We start from the raw sequence: 18637 nt of genomic DNA, 5'->3' as shown, positions 1-18637 counted from the left end.
CAGAGATCACCAGTTAGATTCTCCTTCTGGTGGCTGGGGAACTATTTAGGAAAGGCCTGCGGGAAGAGATCCGTCTTTATAGTTTTTTAAAAGCTGTTTAGGGTGGTAATATGACAGATCTCGTCTGGCAGGCCATTCCACAATGTGGGCCTGATAGCCGAGAAAGTCCTCTGGGAGGTCGTGGACAGCCTTGTTTTATAAGGCTGTCACAAATTCCTCCCCGAGGATCTAAGTGTGCGGGGAGGATTATATGGAAGGAGGTAGTCCTGAAGATAGGCTGGGCCCAAATCCTGGTCTGCAGAGTTGCGGTCCAAAGTCAAATCACTACACTATGCTGACTCATTTCAGAAATCTCAGTTTTTTTCATTTCAGAAATCCCCATTTTTTATTTAAAGATAAGTGTAATGTTCTTCATGTTGTGTTTAGAGCAAGAAGTTGTGAAATGTGATGCTTTCAGAGGGCTATAGCAGAAAGAGATGAAGCCATTCTGCCAGGGTTGGTATCACCTGGTGCATGTGCCTACAAAGGTCTTGCTTACCTGCTCTGAGCCAGAAAGGCTGCCTGGCAGCAGAAGAGACCTGCTCTGCCTCCCTCCCTGCCTACTGCCTTGCTTGCCCAACTGCCTGGCCACAAACTGCCCAGACCCAGAAAAAGATGCTGGGAGATGGCCTGGTGCCAGGCAAGTGAGGCAGCAGGAGGGGACCACAAGGGGCCCACTTTTCCTTCTTCATTGCATTGGCTCCTATGGCAGAGAGAACCAGAGCAGCAGAGAAGAAGGGGCCAGTGACAACAGCAGCATCGCAAACACATCCCACACACAGCAAGTTGAGGACCTGGCAGGGTATTACCTCTCTCTAAGTTGTCACTGAGTGACGTCCCTATTCCACACACCATCCTAGAGACATCCCTACAGCCCCGCCATAAGATAATTTGCTTCTTGCTTTTCCTTCTTCACCCTTTCTCCTTTTGTGCCATGTCCTTTTAAATCATAAACCTGTTGGCAGTGCCTGTCTTTTAAAAAGGAAAACCCTATGAAATTAATGAAGTTACTATAGGTCAACAGGAGACTTGAAGGCACACACACGCACACATGTACACATATCCCTCGAGGATCCTTTTGAATGAAGAGCAGGCTGAATCACTCTCTGTGTCTCCTTCTGCTATAGAGTGAGGGTAAAAATTCTTCAGAATAATAAATAAATTTATTAATGGAAATGGACAGGTATGTACTACTCTGGAACAAGGAAAAGTGAAGAGTGTTTTATTAATTATTCTGCTGATATACTTCCTATATTACCAAGATTTTTAAAAAATCAGATTATGTACTAGGAACCAGACATGTACAGACAGATATTTTGCAGCTCGTGTAATTCTTGCAACATGCTTCAGCCAGAATGTTTTCTTCCACGGCTTCTGATTAAATAGCAGCTAAATCTCATGGATCAGGTCTTCCATCGGCATGGATTAAAACATGAATACAAAGTTTAATAACAACTGAAATAAATTGTTTAAGGAACATGGGCTTGCCTCAACATATTAAGCAAGGCAAAGCTTTCGATGCCTTGAATACTCACTGAGACCTGGGGGGAAAACACGGTTTTGGCAATATTGTTAATTCACTTCATTAATAATGGGAGTGAAAGATAAACTGGAAGCTTAGTTCATACACAAGTCTTCTGTAGGTAATCCTTTTCACACTTTGAAATTGTTACTACACTTTTGAACTGGACTATCTAAAGAGAAAAAAGTAAACCAACAAGAACAGCAAAAAGCAAAAGTGAAAATACAAGACTCTGTCACTAGGTGCTTGATTCCAAATTTGGAACTAGGCTGTTAGTTCTTTGTGAGTATTGCCAAATATCTATTTGTGGAATGGTACTTTCACCTACAGTGTACTGCTTTTTTGTTGGATGACCAAGATGATCAAAGGTCTAGAAACCAAGCCTTATGAGGAATTACTAGGGAATCTGGGCATGTTTAGTTTGGCAAACAGAAGATTGAGATGTCACATGATAGCTATATTTAAATATCTAAAGGGATATCATGTAGAAGATGGAGTGAGCTGTCTTCTGCTTCTCCAGAGACTAGAACATAAACTACTAGATTAAAATGAAGAAAAAATAATTTCTACTTAACATTAGGAAAAACGTTTTTTAAAAAGAGCTGTTTGACAGTGAAGTGAGCTGCCTCAGAGGACAGTGGATTCTCCTTTGGAAGTCTTTAAACAAAGAGTGGGTGGACATCTTTCAGAACTTCTTTAGTTGTGTATTTCCACTTGGCAGGGGGTTGAACTAGGTGGCCCTTCTATTCCCTTCCAAACTCTTAAGATACTGCATTTCTGTGATCTACGTAAGCCTGGACTCAGTAAAACAAAATTTCTATTTTCATTTCTAATAGCAAATGAATAACATCTCACTGCAAGTTGAAGCACTGGTTTGTGGTTCTCATAAGCAGTGGGAAGGTTCAGAATATCTTTACCTGACCTACAGTGCTTTCAGAATATCTGTTTATGTGTTTACAACTAACAAGCTGATAGCAAGCATAAAAAGTTTTGCATGCACATCACCCTTGAAGCTCCAAGGATGGACCTGTCAGCCAGAACGAACAAAGCAATACTGTGCAATTGCTCTTTCTCCAACACCATTCTATCCTCCTCATTCATACAGCTCTTTTACCATCATTTTAGGAACACATTTGTGGTCTCAGAACCTAGACAAAAAATGATTAAAGATGCTGGCAAAAAAAAAATTGCCCAATAGACTTTCTCCATAGAATATGGAGTTTTGAATTATCTGGTCTTGATTCTGAGATAGATCTGTTAAAATTTGGATATATTTAATGGGCAAGATCCAAGGTGAAACTTCAAAGGCCATAAAAAAGAAGTGGCATCTCCCCTTCCCACTGCAGACCTCCTGTACTTGTGAATGGAAGGGTGTTGCAGGCTCAGGAGCTATGCCATTGGGAAGGGGAGATGCCACTTCTTTTTTATGGCCTTTGAAGTTTCTGATTGTTCATTTTATTTGTACAAAGTGCTGGCCAGATAAACAGTGAGCCACAGGTTTCAGTTATGTGGCTGGAGAGTTCTTGGTGACTTACACTGGTGTAAGTGCCATTCTTCCAGTAACTGTATCTTCTTGAAGGTTGCACAAGGGTAGCATCCAGTCCAGGATTGCACAATCCCTGTGATGACTCCAGTGTAAACTGTTAGACAAGCTGAGGATTGCTGCCTAGGAGGCTCTGTAAATGCAGTTCTTAGCTGGGGTGGGGACTGTTGCAGAATGCAAGAGTGCATGACCCTGCTTCTCATTGTGCAATCGCACAATCCAGTACTGCAGTGTAGAAATGGTTGTGAAATTTTCCACTATGAAAACAGTGAATAGGATCTCAGGCATTGAATCCCTTTGCGTTAGAGGTAGACAACTACTCAGGAGACACTGTCCATTTTTCCTGGTATGTTTCAGTGTGCCCAAAGTAATGCGACATCACATCTGATTGCTATTTTGGCTGATTTGGGGGCAATTTTATTAATTTTTTCCTGTGTTTTTGGAAGGTTTGGGGGCTTTGGGCCATTTTGGCCATTTTTGGTCATTTTAATTGCTTTAAAAATTTAAACTAACCTATCAACTAACATTATGGATTAATATAACAAATTAATTTATTTTCACTAAATCAATTGACACAAACCGATTCATATCTGAACTAATGTTAATGCTAATGAATCAAGAGTATTACTTTAACAGTAACATTACCAAACTCTTGCAATACCACCCTCACCCCAGTTTGAAGTCCAAGTGCCACATGACAGAGTGAACTCCTGTCACTAGTCCCAGCTACTGCCAGTTCAAAAGCAGGTAAAAGTGCAAATAGATAAATAGGTACCACTTTGGTGGGAAGGTAATAGCGTTCCATGTGGTCAAACTGGCCACACAGTCATGGAGTCATCTTTGATAATGCTGGCTCCCTGACTAAGTAAAGTAGATGACCACCACCCCCTACAGTGGGACACAACTTGACAATGATGTCAAAGGGGAAACCTTTGCCTTTAACAACTCCAATAATGCCATAGTCACCATGGCATGATCAGAGCAATCTAGAGGAAAGGATCAATCCCACAACAATCGCATGCCCTATAGTGTAGATTATTTCTGGCCATATGGCTATGTCCTCACTGCCTATCCTGATTTTCCAGACAAATGTGGGGTAAAAGGAAGTTCTTTTTTCTTTGGATTTTTGGGGAAATGCCCACATTGCCTGCGAATCCTGAGGAATGTCATGTGCCCAGTTTGCAGCCATTATGGGATGATCACGAGGTTTCCTGACAGTACAGACAAACCCTCCAGTCTACAGAAATAGTCATTTATGAAGCCTCAATTTTCCCATTTGGGGAGATGTAGTCTAAAAGAGTGATTGTTCCAACTTTGTACCTCTCATTCCTAATCTGTACACAGTGGTAAATGGTCCTATCATTTTGGAGAATGATTTATTTATTTATTTATTTATTTATTTATAGCATTCAAAGAATTAAGACACCAGAACTTAGACTTAATACTTCTTCCACTACAAGTAGGCCCAAAAATCAAATAAACAATACATTTTATAGATATCTTAAAGATTTTGCAATTGAGAGGTTTGGCTATATAGGGAATAATTATCAGTATGTATAAATGCACATGCACACACCCATAACTTGTAGTGATGAATTACTACAAGAGGCCTCTTTCTCATCTGCAAAAATCAAATAAGTTTATATAATATCAGCTGGAATATTAAGCAATAAATAATATGTTCAGACTTCATATTCCCTAGGGCTGCAAGAGAGGAAGAAAGGTAGAATTACAGAAGTGTTCTTTCATGTGATTTTTTTTCCCCTAGACAAGGCTTTGACTAATTTATGTATTTTTTTTCCAGTTCTCTTATGTTTTGAGAAATGAGACTACAAAAAATGGAAACCACCTCTTCCCATTGTATTAGAGGTTGCTTACAGTCTACTGGATTGAAAAGTTTGGGAATTTGCCCTTCTCCCCCACACATTTCTGAGCAATGATAGTAGAAACTGAATTTACTACTTCAACCTGGTTTTCTCCCCTTAAAATAAACCTAAGAATGTGAATTCCAGATATCCTTACTGGGGCAATAAAAACCTGGAACTGAGAAGATATATTTATGTATAGACACGTAAACATATCTGGTTTATTTCTTTTGCAAACATACTCACAAGCATATTGAGTAAGGATCCAGTTACTCGTGTGTGTGTGTGTTCATTTTTATTGGAATTTAACAAAAGTCACACAGTTCCAAAGTGGGACAAAATGAAATTGATTGCTCTATCCCTAATTATTGCATTTATTGTTTCTGCCAGCAGATCTTTCTAGGCATACAGTAAGTAGGATTTCCATAACATCTGGTTGGTTGAGTCTAGGTTGATTCACACAGTGCTGGACTGGACCATATAAACCTGCCTGTATTTTAAGATCTTTTGAGGAGACCGTTCACTCAGTTCCACCACCCTTACAAGTACATAAGGTGGGGACGCAGGAGACAGCCTTCTCAGTTGTTCAGCTGCATGTTTTGCTGTCCCCAGGCTATGGCATTCCCTTCTGAGTAAGGTTAGAGTAGCACTCTCCTTGCTATCTTTATGCAAGTAGGTATATGTATGTGTGTGTGTACAGGCCTTTGGAGACTGATTGCTTAAGAGGAATGGGCCTTGCATAACGTGCTGTATTATCTGCTTCTTCTTTTCTTTGTAATGGTTATGTTTTTAACTGATTTTAATTTTACTGACAGTTTAATTACATTTTAAATTTTTGTATTACATGAATTTTTAGCTTGTAAACAGCCAACTGTGAAACAAAATGGGATACTGAGTTGGTGTGGTATAGTGGTTTGAGCACTGTATTATGACTCTATAAAGATCAGAGTTTAATTCCCCACTCGACCATGGAAACCCACTGAGTGATCTTTGGCAAGTCACATACTCTCTGCTCCTGAAAACCCTGTGACAGATTCACCATAGGGTTGCCATAAGTCAGAAACAACTTGGGCACACTACTACTACTACTACTACTACTACTACCCACTGTGGCTGTAAAAGAGGGGGAAAGACTGACGGAAGGTGGATCAAAAGTCAAAAATGTCTTGGGATACCCTTTTAATCTTCTGCCACTAGTTTCCCTTTCTTTTCTCCCTTTCTGACACTCTTCCTCCCTCCATTTCTGCTCAGCTGTCTTCTGGAAGAGGGTAATCCACTCTTCCAAAAAGTCTGAACTGCTCAGCAACAAAAGGCTAGACCAAGAGCTGCATGGAATTAAGCCAAGGGCCACATGCAATCTTGGGGCCACAGATTGCCTGCCCCTAACCTGAAATGTGCCCTCACTTAACTTTATTACTTGCATTTTCTTCCTGGCTTTTCCTTGGTAGGTCAGAGTAACACACATGGGTTTCCTCACATCAGTTTTATCCTCACTACTACTCTGTGAGATAGGTTAGGTGGACAAAATCAGGTTAAAGATGATGGAGTGGTCTTTGTGGATAAGCACAAAGTCCTTCTTGGCCACATGAATGAACATACCAGAAATGGGCAAGTGTGATCTTCCAGATTAGGTTTTTTTTTAACATCCGTTCTCAAAATCCTTCACCACTGGTTATCCTCGTGGCCAGAGCTCATGGGGGTTGTAAGCCAAAACCATTTGGAGAGTTCCTTTTGTTACTTGCTTACTTTGCTTTTGTTATATTTTCCAAAACATCTGTAGTCATATTAATTTGCTATGCCTTCTCACATGTTTATAGTCATATTTATTTTGTAAGTCCACAGTTCTCTTTTAGGACATAGGAATGCGGAGAAAAGGCAACATCCAATCAGAGTGAGCCTGGCAACAGCCAATGGGAGCTTAGCCAAGAAAAGGTAGCGTTTACTCCCAGGAGCAAGTATTAATAGGAAGAGAGGAGCATGTATGAGGTTGATAGGGACCAGAGAGGGACAGAGCTCTCAGCCAAGGTGGCTGAGATACACTTCTGAAAGGGGCAATTGGAAGGGGTTTTGAGTACCCAGGTTAGCTTTGAAAGAGGTCAGCTAGGGAGGTAGCCATCACATATTGGTGGCAGTGATGGGATAAAAAGACCCATTGTGCTGCCATCAGAGAAAAATAATTTGATGAGTGAATCTCACCTTGACGAGGTATTTGGAATTGTGCTCAGGAAACAAACTTGCATCATGTGCCAACTGGATGCCATATTTCCCAATATACAACCCACAACCAAATGGCAGCAGGAATTCTCTACCTGAGAACAGCTGAGCCAACTACGATTACCTAGACATCAGACGATGTTGACATCACTACTTCCCACAGTCAAAAGCCCAGTCACAGCATATATATATTTGCATGTAACCAAGCATAACAACAGTCTTTCTGAGAATCACCTAGATCAAAGAGATGAAAACACAGAGACTTCATTGTTTATCCCTCAAGAACAAGACAATGGATGCTCTTGAGATTTCACTGGGACCCATTCTGCAAACTCAGTGAGTAAAAGGCAGGATTCACTTGAACAAAACGAATATAGGATCCAGTAATTATTTCTCTTTGCATGTTTGCTATGCCTTCTTTGAGAAATCAATAGCCCATGTGAGTTTTATCATGTTGTGCCCCAGTTCATAAAGGGTCTGCCTGTGTGTGTCTGTGTTGAGGTGGGGTGGGGTGGAGGAGATGATGTGAATACCAGGTGACTTTTCTGCCCAACATATTATTGGTTCTAGACCAGCCTTCCTTAACCTTGTGCCTTCCAGGTTTTTTAATTCCTGTGTGTTGAAGGCATTGAAATAATTCATGATTTTGCATATATTTTGCATATATATTTGCATATATTTATTCGGTCATTAATTAGAGTGGAGACTTCAGTCAGGAAATCAGGATAGGTATTGGAAGGCCAGCTACGAAGAAACTAGACAAGATCCTGAAGTGTCAAGATATATCACTAAACACTAAAGTTAGGGTGGTCTATGCCATCATATTTCTCATTTCTACGTATGGTTGTGAAAGCTGGACAGTGAAGAAAGCTGATAGGAAGAAAATCAACTCATATGCTTCCAAAATTGAAAAATCAAAGGGTCTTATTGCAAATCAAACTTGAACTCTCCCTAGAGCCAAGATGACTAAACTGAGACTGTCTCAGGAGATGGTGTACACACAGAGAAAAAGAAATATTCCCACTCCATTCCCACAATAACAAAAACAAACAAACCGCTTCATTTATATACCACTTCATACCGCTTAAGCAGTGTCTAAGTGGTTTACAACTGTAAGCTAATTTGCCCCCAACAATCTGGGTACTCATTTTAGCGACCTCCTCGGAAGGATGCAAGCCTGAGCTGAGCTTGAGCCCTTTTGCTGGTATTGAACTCGCACCCTTATGGCTTTGAGTGATTGCCTGCAGTACAGGCATTTAACCACTGCACCACCAGGGCTCCTAACAATAACCTGTTTAGACAATACATGTCACCAAAACAGGTGGAACAAGGGCCCAATCTACCCAATCTAGGGTGATTTTTTTGTCATATCTTTTTAGAAAAACCTGGGGTAAAGCCCAAGATCTATTATCCCAGGTTAAGTGGTACAGTGTGCCTATGTTATATGTGGGCATATGCTAAAAGCCACACCGGAAGAAGGCTCGGCACCCCAGAAGAGATAATAGCACACCACAGGGCTCGAGCATATGTGGAATTCCCCTGATTTCGCAGGGACAGTCCCCATTAATCTTCTCTCATCTCACTTTTTCAACTGCCTTTAAAGTATCCCAGTTTTCTTTTCCCATTTGACCTCAACTTACTTCAGTAGCTGCAAACAGAATTCAAAGTGCAAAAGTAGTTTCGACTCAGTTCAGCAATGAAGGGAAAAAGAGAGGGAACAGACTCTTGCTCTTTCCAGTAGGCTCAAGCAAAATCAAACTACAGCCTCTGCAAGCATCTTCCCCATTAACAGATTTTGTTTGGCCACATGTGTTGCAGTTTTCACCTGTGAAACTTTGGAGAATATGACACAGTTTTACTCTGAGCTTTTTCTTTTTTTAAATAACCCAGGTTTGTCTTTATAATTTCCAGGTATGTTCCATCCCACAACCCAAAACAAGTTCATGTGCCCCACAAAGATAAAAAAAGGTTAAAATATAACCAAGGTTAGTGCCACAACAAGAGCCACTGTAAACTGGGCCCAAAGTGAGTATAGCTGCCATGGAATGCCTCTCAGGTTAGAGGGCAGAGGCTTCTTCAACCCATATCTTCACAAATTAAAAAGATGCCTTGAGCTGGCTGGAAGAAAGGGTACATTAATGAACACATAACTTGGAGTATTTGTGTTGTTTAATTCCCACATTGCATTAATTATTTTGAATTAAAGATGTGTGATGAGTTGTGGTAATAGTTTTACTCTATTATTTGGCTTGCAGCTAGGTTCAGAGAGATAGCTGCAAATTACAATAGTACTCCGTGTGTAGATTCCAAACATTTGTACTAAGGTGGACACTTTTGATTTCTATTCACTTTATTTTGTGGATTTATATTGCTAGAGCAACACTGAACAAATTTGGGAAAATAAAACTCTGTGGGTAGAGTCTTGCTCCATCTCATAACAAACATTTATCATCACATCATGCATATGGGCTTTTCAAAGTCAACTGCTTGATTACTATAAGGGTGCATCTACATTGTAGAAATAATGCAGTTTGGCATCACTTTAACTGCTGTAGCTCCATCCTATGGGATCCTGGGATTTGTAGTTTTAGCCTTCTCTGACAAAGCGTACTTGTGCCTCACAAAACTACAAATGCCAAGATTCTAGAAGATGGAGCCATGTCAGTTAAAGTGGTACCAAACTGCATTATTTATACAGTATAAAAGACACACTAGGAAACTGGAGACTGAACTAGATAGGACTTTAGTCTGATTATGGGATACGTTAAGAGGGTCTTCCTATATTTTAAATGAAAATATTCTGTCTTACTGAACAATAAATGACCTCTCAATGTACACCACACCACTTTGCAACACTGGCGGTGGTGGTGATTTCTAAAGAAGCCATATGATTCACACACACACACACACACACACACACACACACACCAGATTGAACTCTATAAAGAAATCACACCAAAATTGTATTAGATGCTCTTAGGGCATTATTTAAGTGTACTTCATTCTCTTCATCATTTTTCTGTCCAGATATTCTGGTATACATCTGAAATTGCTTTCATGGCACAAACCTTTATTGTATTTTGTAATGGAGACTTGTTAAGTGTCATTAACACAGACCAGGAACAGCTTTTAATGTACTTTGGAGGCTATAATTTAAAAACTATATGAAGAGTTTTAAAAAATTGAACTTTCCTTGCAAAATCTTAAAGAGCTGCAAGGAGAATAAACACTAGAGACTCAAGATTCCCTAGAGGCAAAAAGTTACCTTGGTTTATTTGAAACATTTTACTATCCAAATTCTTTCTTTTAATCATCCAAATTCATTCAAAAATCATCATAAAACATTATAAAGGAAAGCAATGTAAACAGCATTCCAGATTAACTGGATATTCAAATACCTAACTCTTTACTTCATGGATCCCAAAGTGCTGGTTGAAACTGAAGGCCTGCCATTTAGAGTACATGTGCAAACATTTCCTAAATTTGGGTTTGGAAAAATGCAGATTAACATCATAATTTTAGGAATGTGCCCAATGGGGATCAGGCAAATGGGTGCAGGAACTGCAGTCCTATAGCTGTGTACTCGGGAGAAACGCCCATTGACTTTAATGTGACTTGGTTCTGAATGGGCATGTGTAGAATGGCATTGTAAAACTAAACAATTTACTAAGGAAAAAGTCCAATTGGGCTCAAGGGAGCTTCCTTATAAATGAATATGCCAGGCTGCATTATAAGGAGGTGTTATATTTTTCCGTAACTTCAGTTTATGGTAGATAAAAATCCATTCGCAATTGACCGGTGTGCTTTCAAGGCCAGGAGGAAGAATTGGTAGACTCGGCCCCGTGCTGCTCAGCTTTTCATTGACGTAAAGGGATGTGCTTGCAGGAATGGGAATCCCTTCTCAAAATAAAAGGCTTCTGTTTTTATGCCCTCACAACAAAACAGTTGGATTCAATATGGAATGCATCTATGTCATGAGGCAGGGGGAGGAAACATATTCCGGGGTGTATGCTGCCAAGAAGATTTTAAAGCTGGTTTCCTGTGGGTGCTTATTATATTTGTCTTTTTCTTTTGCAGCTGGAAGTGAAGTCTTAAGCCTGTTTTTTGACCTCTTGTTGCCAACCCCACACTATGCAGCCTCATATATTGAAAAGATAATGAGCAAAAATACCCTTTCCTTACCCTTTTGCAGAGAATATACAAAGAAGCTGGAACTAATGGAGGGTTTGATTTTGTTGTTGTCGTTGTTTTTGACTAGGTCAAGACTCACAGATACAAGGAGAACACATTTGCTTCTTCTTGAGCCGGGTAAGAATAGTTCCTCCTCATGAAAAGCCATTATTTTATTGGCACACATACCACTGTTGACAGTTCCTCCTGAGGTGAAGCCATTAGGCAGTAGACAAGATTCTTCCTGCTAATGGAGCTGCATGGCATGGCGGGCAGGTCCCGTCGTGGCATAATTAGCTCATCTGAGATTCTGTGTCACCAAGGAAGTTGGGCACTACCACCTGTTCAACTTCAAGCTCTTCATGCAAGGAGTTTGAATACAAAGGCAAAATTCACCCTGCCTCTGTTTCTTCACTAAGTTCTAGTCTCTCTCCCAGCAAGGTGGTGGCATCCCCCAAATAAATCAGTCATACAGTTTGTGGCATATCTGTTGCAACCAGGTTCTGTTCCCCCCATTCTATTTAATTTGTTCTGTTCCAGAAAAAAAAGAGCAAGCAACATGCAGCAGCAAGTCTGACTACACATGATTTTCGGGAAGGTAAATCTGTGGGTGTAATTATGTTATTCAGTGTGAATGTGCTCAAGAATCTTTTTTAAAAAGTGAAAGGCCAGCGAGGGACTCCACACGGAAGCAGAAATTGTAAGTCGTTAGGGTTCTTTAAAAATGTTTAATTGCATTTTTAAAGTATGATTATAAAGCAAAGGGGAGGGGGGAAGGAAACGAGCATTCAAAAGGAAAAAAGGAAGTCATAGAATATGAATGTAGGCTAAACGTATACATTTATGTAAGATGACCAAAGTTTCCAGAATGCATTTTGTCAAGTTGAAATCTATAAAATATCCATTCATGTGCACCTAGAACAGTGAGATCTTCTGACCATCGACAGGTAAGTAGTTTATCTTTCCAGCCTTGGAGTATAAGATGTTTAACAATGGTAAAGGTAGGAAAGATCCAATCACACTGACCCTCAGACTCTACACTGCAGAGATATAATTAAAAAGAACATGTGCATTTACAAATGCCAAAGATTATTTTTCCTAATAACAGTATAATAACCAAATTATTATATTGTAACACATCCAACCAAAAAGTGGTAACCGCTGCACATGCTCACATCATACATTTCAAGGCAGCATTGTACGCAATCATAACCCATTTGGGGAGGGTTTTTTTTTTACTGTGGTGGGAGTTCTTTACCAACCACAGAATGACTAAAATCTCCCCACAAAGCCATCTTTTAAGTGATGCAGCTCACCCAATATGACCATTCCTGGGTCATTGAAGGTGCACAGTCAGGGGAGATGCACCCAGCTATTTTCTTGTAGTTGGATGCATGGCAGAGGTGCCTTTGGATGCCTGTTGTAGAATATCTTGCTACAGGGAAATAGCTAGCTGCATCTCTGCTGGGTCCCCTGCTTTCCATCAATATGGAACTGCTTGGGTTGCAGGTGATTGTATTCACTTAGGCTCCATCAGCACTGCAGAAATAATACAGTTTGACACCACTTTAACTGCCATGGCTCAATGCTGTGGAATTCTGGGAAGTGTTGTTTTGTGAGGTATTTAGCCTTCTCTGTCAGAGTGTTCTGGTGCCACAACAAACTGCATTTCCCAGAATATCATAGCATTGAGCCCTGGCAGTTAAAGTAGTGTCAAACTGGATTATTTATTCAATGCAGATGAAGCCTTAGAAAGTTGCGAATGTAGCAACATGAAGCATAGTTCCAGAGATATAGCTACACATTAGACATATATCTCCTGATGCAGGAGATATCAGCCAATGCATTAGATTGCCTACGTGTTGGTGAACTAGACAAACACATTGGTTGTGACTTTCTAAAATGTGACGGGATTAGGTTCTGCTTCATCAGACCAAAAACAGCCGTTTGTGGTCCCTCTTCCTTTCTCCTTCAGTTGTATACATCTTAGTTAGTTCCTATATAAACCTAGTTTGAATCAGTAGAACACATGGAGGAGCATAGACGTCATTCATGGTAGATGGTGCTCACTATGACATTGACAGCTATACAATCCTAATGGAATTAAATTGTCTAAAACACCTTGTAAAGTAGTTCCTTGTGGTGTATAAATTGTCAGCTTACTCGTAAAATCAATGGAACAATAGCTTTCCCTGCACTGTCTCATGGATCATAGGGAATGTTACATGTTTACATCACAGAACTCAAAGGCTGATGCTGCCCTACCTGTTCCATCCTTGCAACAGGATTATTCACTTGTCTCTTCTTCTGCCCCTGACAATGTTTGAGAAGCAGTAGATGCTACAGACTACTTTTTTTTACCTCTGATGCAGTGTATAACATAATTACATTTCTGCCCCAAAATCAATGTCTATTATAATATAATAGTGGACATGCATTCTTAAAAAACAGGATAGAACTAACTTTAAAAGTCAGTTTTAAAACTAAAAGCCAGACAGAATTGTGCATTTTGACAAAAGACTAAAAGCTCAAAAGAGATGAAGCCAGCCTTAGCCTCCTGAGCAGAGCACCCAACAGAGCCTCCACTGAAGATTTCAAATTCCTAATATGGGAGGAGGCAGCCTTTTATATTATGTCTATCTTCAGCCCCCAGGGGACTCCGAAGGTGGCAATGAAAAGGTGGGAGAACAAGAGGTGCACATTTTTTTAATGCCATTCAGGCCACAGATCAGTATTCAAAATTAAGAGTGTTAGCATTTTGCTAGAGTGGATCACCTTGAGCAATGCTCTACATAGTATTACCTCAGTGTGGCTTTTTTCACTTTTCTCTTTTAATAAAAAAACAAAACAAAAAGCACCTTTACTCTGTCTGGGAACAAGCTATATCAGGTTTTCCCACAGGTAAGCATACCTTGTCCTCATTGCCACCTTGTCACCAGGATAGTTATATCTAGATTGGATAGAAAAAGCCACACTTTACCTATTAGGGCATAGCTGTGTGCATAATACCTAGAATATTTCTGAGTGTATATTCATATTCCTTTATGTGACGCCATCTGTTTGAGATAAAGGTAATTCAATTTCCTTTTTAAAAGGAAAGAGTGGATAGATAGGTAGAGATAGGTGAATGCTTTGGAAAACATAGAACACATGTCTACTCAGTAGAAAGTCAGATTGAGTTCAAAGTGACTAACTCCTGGAGAAGTGGGGATCACAGCCTAAGAGGCAGCCTTTCAGATTTTTTGCCCCCTACTACAACCCTCACAATCTCCCAGGAGTTGTAATCCACTACATTTGGAGCGTGCCAACTTGTGGAGGGTTAAGATAGTGTGTTGGAGGAAATAAATCTCAGAGAGATCTTCTTCCCTGGAAGAAGATTAACCATCCATTATGAAGCCAAGCCCTCCCTTCAGTCCGTCTGCCTTGGTCCAGGCCTCGGAGGTAGAGAGGAACTGCTGGACCTCTTACCCTTTCCCTCCACCACTCCCTTCTCCTTCTGTGTCATGTCTTTTTAGATTGTAAACCCGAGGGCAGGGATCCGTCTAATTAAAAAGATTGTATGTACAGCGCTGTGTAAATTTACAGCGCTTCATAAATAAAGGTTAATAATAATAATTGATAGTGCTTTGTGGAGCCATGCTTCATGATAATTATTTTATGCTTTTTAATATTTTACAATTGTTCTTGATTATTGTGGGACTATGGGAATAGGGTTTTAATGAGATAGGGCTGAAGTGAGAGACTAGCTCAACAGAGCAAACAATTCCCCAAACTTTGGTAACAGGCCAAAGTAAGGAGGATGTAGTGCAAGACCAGACATGGAAAGGACAGAAAAGATGTCAAAGAGCTAGCATGTGCTGTTGGTTAGTTCAGGTTAGAATAGACCCATTCACTCAACTGCTGAATGATGAGACAACAAGTAAGTAAATCCTACTGATTAATGATCGCACTCTGGGATTATATGCTCACGTCAATGGATACTCAGTAGCAATTGTTGCTGAAATACAACTGAAGATAGTAGTCAGCTGTAGTCACTCTTTGCTAAGGTGACTACAGCACTTTTCAGAATGTAGGTAGCCTTTGCTCTCTAAGATTATTGTGTCCAGGAGGCAAAGTACAGGTTGCTGTCTGCACACTCCTTCTGTAGAAAGCCATCTCCAGAACTCACCATCACCATCATTTTGGAAAAAATCTCAGCTTAGTTGCTTGCTCAAGTGGGTTGCAGGCTGAAGTGATTCCCACCCCATTGTCATTGGATGACTTTGGGCTTGTTTGGGCCTCTCAAAGTAACTGTGTGAGGGGAAAGGGACAGGGAAAATCAAATATACCACCTAAGGTCTGCCTAGAGTTACCCAGATAGAAGCAAGTGTGCCATGCAGAAGAAGCTGAGTAGAAGCAGTAGTAGTTTCTTGACTGCTTCTTCTGTGTCTCTTGGACATTCTCCTCTGTTGCAGCACAGAACTCTGTGTGTCCCTCATGTCTTGTCTTATTCCCTGAAACTGGCTTGTTGCCCTCAGGGTGGAGGAAAGTTGCTGTTCCATAATCTGTAGTCACTTGGCAATCCAGTTTGCTTCTTAAGATTTTATCACACCAGCCTCATAAAGTGCCATAATCATATTAGCATAGGAAACACAAGCATACTGTACCAGGTTGGGGACAGCCATTAGCATACACCTCTTCCAAATTACCATGGTGTTGCTTCTGTCTTGCCCACAACAACTTATAGTCCTGCATCCTTGCCCCATGCCTTTCCCAGCATGCCTTTTGGTCAGTATTTATTTTTTATTTTGCACAATTGCAAGATCATGGCAATCCATTAAGATAAAATAAAATAAAGGAATTTGGGGAAAAAAGAAAAGAAAAAGAAAAACAGCCTGCATGGGAACAGTAAGGGGGAGGGGGAGAGGAACCGAATCATGCCCATTGGCACCCTTTGACTGCCTGCATATCGGAATTGCTTCAAGAGAACTTCAGTTGATTGCATGTGCATGGAAAAGCCTTATAATTGGGAGGCACCGATTTGCCCATTGATGAAAAGAAGTGGTCCAGCAACAGATGGACTACAAATCAGCTACTGGATAGGCACAGTGATAAGGTGCAACAGAAACTACTATCCTGCTCTAATTCCACTTTTCAAGCCTCCTGTGATAAAGTCCTTAATGTGTAATGGGGAAGGGGAGAGGTCATTTTATCCTTTGCCTCAGAAAGCAAATTAGCTTGAGCCAGCCCTGGTGTAACCTCAAATGCCCGTGAAGAAATTTGGGATGCTAAATATATGAAAGAAAGAAAGAGAGTGGAACAGAGGAGGTAAAAAAAAAAAGGGGGGGGGGAAATATGATTTGATTGACATCAACTAGAGGAAGAGGCTGCTCCCAGATCCTGATCCTGCCCAGGCCTGACACACCCCAGGGGTTAATTTTAGCACGTTGCTGAATAGGCTGAATGACTCATTTGGGTCACTTGGCTTTATGAATCATAGAGACATAGCGATGGGAGCAGAATGAAAGTATGAACGGCATTGCTTAAGTTAGCTGAAGAAAAATGCAAGACTATCTGGGAATGTATGGGACTGAAGACAATAGGCAGATGACTGGCTAGATGAATGGCAACAAATGTCAGCCCATTCTTAAGTTCCTGGTGCTTGGGTTCATTTACCCTCCAGGGCATATGTGGCCTAGCAACAACAGAGTGTAGTCAAGACAGAAAACATTATTCATGAGGAACAACCGACAAACTGGGAGGGTATGCAGCAATTTGCTTTTGCTTGAGTACTTAGGGAAAGGGCAAGATTCTGTCCCTCTTCTGCTCTCCTCTCCCTCTTGCAGAGTTAACTGAGTACAAAGTATTTTCAGACTTTGAACTCAGTTTGCACCAATGGAAGTAAATTAAGGACGGGGGGGGGGGGGGAGTAGGAGACAGTGTGAAAAAACCCCAAGTTGTGAGACATTATACTTTCTTCCTTTACTTTCTTTCTCTGTTTATATTGTGTGCCTTCAAGTCATTATGGCGCCCCTAAGTCTTTATTAGTTAGAACATTTATTTCCCCATTTCACCTAATTTGCAGAATTTCTCCCACTGATTACGGTATTCCTGTGAATTTTTTTAATAAAATAAAATAAAATATACTCTCTGGAATCCTATCTGACATCTTACTTAATGTAACTTTGTGTATGCCTAAATTCACAGCTGAATTGCAAAGATGCTAAATGGGATACCTGCAAGAATGCTCAACGCACATTGGTTCCTGATGCTCATTGGGACTGATGCAATGCACATGAGTACTGATGTGATGCACATCAGAACCAATGCAATGCATATCAATAGCTTTGTGCATTGGTCCCATTCTACATCAGGCCCATAATACATCAGGCATCAATGTGCATTGGGCATTTTGCTGGCCCTCCTACATAGTGATGTAACAGAAGCCCTTGTTAACCGAAGTGCATTTTTCTGAATTTTGGTGTGTGTGTTATTCCACATGACCTCAGATGGAACCTGCCCTGCAGTCTGCCAAAATCCCCAAAGCGATGGGACATGTACACACTCCACTAATGACTTAGCTAACGAATTAACTCCTTTCCCATTTCCCATTTCCCTTGACTGTTGTCCAGACCAGATTACCTCACCCCATACGGTCTGATACCTTTGCCCTGCAGCTGGTTTTAGCCCTGAAAAACGCCTGCAAATCTCCCCTCAATGTGATAGTTTGGAGTTCATGGGGACACTGTGTCACTGTGATCTCTAGCCTAGTTCTGGCACTTCTGCTCAACCAACACTCTCGGAACGACTGTATCTCACCATCCAATTGGATTCCGGAAGCAAGCCTCATCTATAGTAAGTATCACCCATAGTTCTGCCTCGAACCTATTCCAAGCTATCCCCTGATTTCCTGAGCCTTGAATGAATGAGTGTGTGATAGTGAGTTATTGTGTGATTTCCCCTTTTAAATAAAAAATAAACTTTAATTGGAGAAGTCTGCCTCTGCATCATTTCTTGGATCCACCAGCCCCTCAGTATACAAGTGGGAGAAAATTTTGTAATGTCCTTGTAGCCGACCACCTCTCTATTTGAGTTAAGTAAAATTCCCCTACATAGATTTTGGCTACTCCCTCTACCGGACACGGACTTTGCGCAGCTACATAATTCTAATTCCTGCAGATGTAGGTCCATTTACAAAGACACAGTGCCCCAACAGGATTCCAACTGTTATTAATAAGACACTAAAGCACATTTTAAAATATGTGCATTGCTTTCTGTCCATTTTATTTTTTTAGAAGTTCCCTC

This window comes from Sceloporus undulatus, chromosome 1 (assembly GCF_019175285.1).
Source record: "Sceloporus undulatus isolate JIND9_A2432 ecotype Alabama chromosome 1, SceUnd_v1.1, whole genome shotgun sequence".
In the NCBI taxonomy this organism is placed as follows: domain Eukaryota; kingdom Metazoa; phylum Chordata; class Lepidosauria; order Squamata; family Phrynosomatidae; genus Sceloporus; species Sceloporus undulatus.
The sequence above is the reverse complement of the archived record's forward strand: the minus strand, read 5'-3'. Positions refer to the sequence as shown.